Below are 6,249 nucleotides of genomic sequence, written 5' to 3' on the forward strand. Positions count from 1 at the left end.
ATCACAGCTAAGCCACGTTCATATCATCACATATCATCAGAGCAACAGAGTGTGTGTGAATGTGTGTTAGGTATGCACTGCCTGGAGCTGAGGTCACATCTTTTGAACTTTGACCTGAGCAGCGTTTGACCTTTGTGAGCCAGCGGCTACTTAAAAAAAAAAGACACGAGACAAACTGATAAGATTTGTCAGTATCTCAAAGATCGGATTCAGAGCCGATGCAAGGCATTTTCTAACTGATCGGTATCAACTTTACTGAGCCTTTGTTTTACTCTAGCTCTCACACAAGTGTCGTAAAAACGGAGAGCACAGTTTGTGGCGGGACGCGGCTAAAATGTCTGCAGCGTGGACATATTTTAAATAGGAAAACAAAAGCAGTCCAAACAGCCAGTTGTAATGTCTGTAATGCAAGCGTTTCGCGAGGCGGTATTAACAGAGCTGCGTTCAACACTGATGATTTGATACAGCACCTAAACAATAATCACCCAGCAGGATACAGAGAGTTCAGTCAGGTAACTCCGGCAAAGCCTGAAGCAACACACGCTGGAGGATAATTTAAAAAAAGGACAGAGAGAAATTTCCTCGGGACAGCGACACCACAAATACATTACAGAGAGGGAAGTAGAGAATACAGGTTGGTTAAAAAACACATAAACAATGTTTGTTTACTTTGGTATTTAGTAAAAACCAATAAAGAACACTGAGGAACAACAATTTATTTCTTAATGCATAATGCTATTCAGTAGTTAAGCATATATTTCAGGGGTATTCAATTAAAATTCAAAGAGAAAATTTTGCAAAACAAAAAGGTCCGGAACATCAGCTTGCGTTATCATTCAGTACCATTACGTGTGGCCTGGTTGTATCAACATATGTTTTTAGTCAACAACTGACTGAATATTTCAACAATATTTACTTCTAAATTTAAGTAATCTAAAGGCTGCATGCTCATTTTCAGGTTCATATTCTTATTCAGAGGTTGTACCAGAACAGGTTTACATGGTTATATTTTTGTCATACTGCACATTGCTGCAGCTCCTCTTTTCAGCCTGTGTTGAAGGCTTCGTTTTAGCTATGGAGTGATACATCTGGTCTCTACATGATCTTTGTTGGGAGTTGCACATGCTCAGTTCCTCGTTAAGAACTACTAGCCAATCAGAAGCAGAGAAGGGCGGGTCAGCGAGAAGCTGAAAGATACATTACTCAATAAAGGAGAGGGGAAAAGCTAAAAAGCAGAATATGAACTCGGAGTGTGCGCTGTGCAATCTGGTTACAGTCTCCTCATTCCTCCACACATAGGCGGAAATCCCCTAAAAACATAATTAAATAATATAATGATGTGTACTAAAATTATTGTGTAAATAGTAAAACAACAAACAACAACTTTGCCTCACAGTGGTTTGGTTTCCTTTACGTCGCCTACAGACACCCGTCCGGTGGGAGAGAAAGTCTGAATCACTTCAGTGGAAGTCCAGTAATTCACTTTAAACTTCGGATCAGGGGATTATTTTCTCTTTATGACAAATAAATTATTATAACCGTTGGATTTTTCCATTGGTCCGTCATATTAGCAAGTATAACGTTACCTAGACTGTTTAATAGGTTTCTACCACTAACACGGCGATAAGCCTGCGTGTCAACTGATATTAGACTTATATTGTAGATCTATGATTGAATATGATGCTGAGATCAGCGGGTATCTACATAAGAAATAATTAATTTAATAATTATAATATGACCCTGTATTGACCCTATGAACCTAACTCATATTTAAAAGAAAAACAGACATAAGATAATTTTTCAGTGCACCAAACCCCAAGTAAGTACAAAAGGTCTCCATATTAAAGTTCCTCCTTCCTGTGTACATGTATTCCATAAAAGTACAACTGTACAACGATCAACCTTCACTGGAAGCTTGAGTCACAAGACTACGGGAAGACAAACGGCAGAAGTAGAGAGTTGGAAACCATTAGTAGATGTAGGAGTTACAGGCTGTATGACCTCATGCAGCGCAGGACTGATTCAACAGATGCTGTGCAGACGAGAGAAGGATGATACCCTCAGTAATTCTACAATAAATCATACCAGCATTGTACAAATGACACCAAGAATCAGGCCACAGTGACACAACAGGAGATAAAACACCACACACTGCTGTAGAGTTTATGTACCGGATGCTTTAAGATCTGATATGACGGGACTGTAATTTACCATTATTGTAATATTATAGTTAATGTCTAAGAGGAGGAGAGACACAATATAATTATACTGCAGGAGATTAAAGCATTTAGTGGAGTCACACTGCAAGGACTTTAGAATAATACTTCAATAAGATATGTAGAGGAACAATCGCTTGAGAATCAATGGGAATCTGTCGTCGTTTGGCAGCTTGAACTGTTTTATTTCTTCTTCTGCACGTATCCAGGTCTGCCTAGAAAGCAGTACTGATACTGAGTGGATTACTCTGGTGAAATAAAGTGAATTGAGTCACAGAGTCAAGCAGACATAGTTTAAGTCCCAACAGGAGTATTACGTGATGAATACTGTAAAGCTTTCTGTGTAAGAAAAAGTCCAATAAGAAACAGATGAAGGGTGGAGGGGGACGGGGGTTGTACAGTGAACTGAGTGCCTGGAGGCTGCAGTAGATCTTTCAGTTACATTAAACAGATCTGCCTGAAGTATGGGAGTTCATTAATGACAAAAATATCTCCAAGCTGTAATCGAATCAACCAAGTCAAGATTGGAAAACCACGTGTTAAGCGCGGTTTTCAGATATCAAGCAGTTAAACTTTAAATCTGATAATTCAATGGGTCAAATTTGATAACCGATAGCGATCAAACATAACACATGATAAATTATCATATACACATTAAATCTGCATATGCCTTTTTGTTACACTTTTATATTTTAAATTTAAAAGCTTATAAGCAAATGTTGTCAGAAAAACAAAGTAAAAATACATCTTTTGCAGTACAGTGCTTGTTCTTTCTAAAGTGATGGAAACAAAGGTAGTAAAAAAATAGGTAGTTAAAACGACTAGCAGAACTTACAAGTATGCCAAAATGATCAAAAACACATTATACAGCACGATAATGAACAGAACTGTTTTAAACAATTGATGGTGTTTAGAAGACAAAGGGTGGTCACACCAAATACTGATTTGATTTTTCTACTGTTCACTCACTTTGCACTTTGTTATTCGATAAATTTAATCTATTAACTCGTCTACTTTTGAAAGCATTCTTACTTTACTTTGCACAGTACTGTATATTACAGTAGAGTATCAAACAATCTGTTTCATCTGGACATGTTTTACTTTCAATATTAACTTTAAACAAACATTTTAACCAATTTATTAACTCATGAGACGTAAACTCAAATCTTTTGTATCGGCCCCTGCGAGCTCTCAGACGTGGACTTTCATGCTTGAATTGGTTTTTCACTCTAGAAACAGTTTTGTCCTTATACAACTTCCATACTTTCTGGATCCGACTTTGATCTTAGAGCCTCTTAAAATATTTCTCAGTAGCATTTATCATGAAACAGGAAAAAGATTAAAAGAAAGGCACAGAGCTCAGCGCTGCACTGTTGTGAGAGTCACGGTGGTGGACAGTTGGAGTCACCATGTGTTTCACATCGAGACTCCCCACAGCATAATGTGAAAAACTCCTACTAAAGACAGATTGGATTTTGCACACTAAGAAGACAAGCAAACAAACATCTTGTTTCATATAATCCTTCTTATTGTTAATTTGGGGTTTTAACTAAACATTTCAAGATGTCACATTTGATCTGGAAAGTTATGAGGAGCATTTTTCACTCTCTTTGTTTTTACTTTTTAGGTATGAAACAATTGACCTAGAAGAAACAGCAGATTAACAGATAACCAAAATAATGGTTAGGCTGCAGCCCTACATGGATTAAAACAGCTGAATGGTCCTGATCCAGTGACCAGCAGCGTAAATCAGATGCTTCCGTGAACGTGTTCTGGCCAAGAGTTGACATTTCTTCATTTACAGGCAGCAGGAAACGTCATATTAAGATGAAACATTGTCAGAAAGAGCTTTTAAAAGCCTGACCAACAGTGATGTTCCTTTAACAGTAGGGTTGGGCGATATGACGGTATGTACCGAGTGACAGTAGAAATATGTTCATGATTAGAGATTTGGAAATATCGAGCCATCTCTGCTATTCATTCGGCTATGAAGACAATCGGGGCTGGAATCTCGAGTGATATCCAGCTTACTCACAACGTAACGTGATTTGGGCAGCAGGTGTGATCACCATGAGAGCAACAGATTGTGCACCTTTAAACTGCAAACCGCCGCAGAAAAAGAGTGACAAGTAAAACATGGAGGAGGAGGGTTAATTTTAAATACAGAGCGGGACGAGTTATTTGTATGGAAGTTCAAAATAAAGAAAAATTCATCAAATGTGATGAAGAACGGTGATTTTAACCATTTCACCCACTGCTACTTCAAAGTGATAAACCAAAAGAGAGTTTCCTCTAAACTTCAAAGTTTAACACTACCAGTTTGCAAAAATAATAATAATAGTTGCAAAATAACTAATTCAGTTTAACTTCTTTTTTACCTTTTAGACTCTTGTATTCAAGAGGTTTAAATAAACTAATGTAAAGTTCTTAAATACAGCTTTGAGGATCCGGTACATTGAGGATTTTCACTTTACAAGAGTTTACTGTACTTCTTTTAATCGGTCAGCAACTGTTTCATGCAAAACATATTAAAAAGCTCCAAAAAATATGCAACAGTTCATATGAAATATCCAGAACTGAACAGACTAAGTGATTATTATTAATAATGCGCCATTAATATCCTGACCAAAACTAATACTTGCATAACAATATTAATTTACACATTTTTTACATTAAAAAAGGACAAATCTCAAAGGCACCTTGAACCCCCTCACCTGTTAAATATAACAGAAGTTAAGCTGAGCTGTGCATTAAGAAATGATTTCACAGGGGAAAAAACTGAATATGATCCTAAATTTAATCTCGTTTTACATTAATGATCCCAGACTGAACTGAAAAATAACCTTAGCTAATATTTAAGTGAGTTTAGATGGAATTAAAGTTGTTTTTAAGCAAAGCCCATCCCCTAGTAGCTCTGAATTAGATGCATATCAGCCTTTAAAACAAACTCTGCAGATCTAAAAGTCAGGTAACAAACAAAGCTGCACAGTCTTGATGCATTTCACTCAGTGATAATTCTTGGTTTTCCCATTCATGCACAGGAGAAAAAGAGTCACTTACAGATCTGCTGCTCTGCGTCCGCACCTTCTGCCAACAAAACACACGAGTCCCGCGGCCATGTAGGGCGGTGCAGGCTTGTTTCTGCAGGAAACACCTCCCAGCCCCCCCCAGCCCCCCCCAGGCCCCCGCACCCTCCCTCCCACTGCAGAGGTGAAGTAGTTAAATCCTTTACTCATGTATCAGTACCACAGAACTGCACTCACAGTAAATTATTTCATGAATGAACCCCCCTGGATCATGAAGAAGAAATCTGAGTCTTTAAGCAGAGATTTGTATGTTAAATCTTGTGTTACATAAAAACAACTTTTAAATTCCTTCTAGCACAAACCCCTCTGGCTCACGTTGGTTGAAGACGTGACGCTCAGTGGATTAAAGTTCACGCTGTGCCTGTTTTCCTTCTTTCATCCATCCAGTGTCAACTGCTTATCCTGCGTACAGGGTCGCAGGGGGGCTGAAGCCAGTCCCAGCTGGGGGCGGGCAAAAGGCGGCGTACACCCTGGACAGGTCGCCAGTCCATCGCCACACATAGACGAGCAACCGCTCACACCTAAGGACAATTTAGAGTCACCAATTAACCTAGTCTGGGGAGAACATGCAAACTGCACAAACCCCGGTTGCCCCGGCCTTTGAACCCTCGAACTACATGCTGTGAGGCCACAGCACTATCCACCGGACCACCGTGCCGCCGCCGTTTTCCTTCTTGTTAATCAAAAATCAATCAGACGATGTCTAGCGGCTCCGTGAGGCCGCACGCGCTGTCAAAACTGCATCAGTTCTGCAGGTATCTGGTTATAAACCAAAGTATTGCACAAATTAAAACGTTGACCTGATGATGGCACTAGATGAAGAGTCAGAGGATCACCAAGTTAGTTATTACAGTTCATGCTGAGGGAAACAGGAAGGTCTGAACTACATTTCTTCCAATAGTTGTTGAGATATAAGCCTGGGAACCTGTTCTCATCCTGCGGCTTCA

General features: G+C 39.1%; 1 protein-coding gene across 2 annotated transcripts in view; it reads right to left on the bottom strand.

The window, feature by feature from the left end:
* LOC119898157 (collagen alpha-6(VI) chain-like) overlaps nt 1-5,352 on the bottom strand; it is an 82,979-nt gene extending 77,627 nt beyond the window's left edge. For both annotated transcript variants that reach the window (XM_038712342.1, XM_038712341.1), the window contains exon 1: nt 5,277-5,352. The gene's annotated coding sequence lies outside the window, so the exon portion shown is untranslated. The remainder of the gene's footprint in view (nt 1-5,276) is intronic.
* Nucleotides 5,353-6,249: the final 897 nt, after the last annotated feature.

This window comes from Micropterus salmoides, unplaced genomic scaffold, assembly GCF_014851395.1.
Source record: "Micropterus salmoides isolate LMB-PRFRI ecotype aquatic unplaced genomic scaffold, ASM1485139v1 Ms_hic_scaffold_11, whole genome shotgun sequence".
Lineage (NCBI taxonomy): Eukaryota > Metazoa > Chordata > Actinopteri > Centrarchiformes > Centrarchidae > Micropterus > Micropterus salmoides.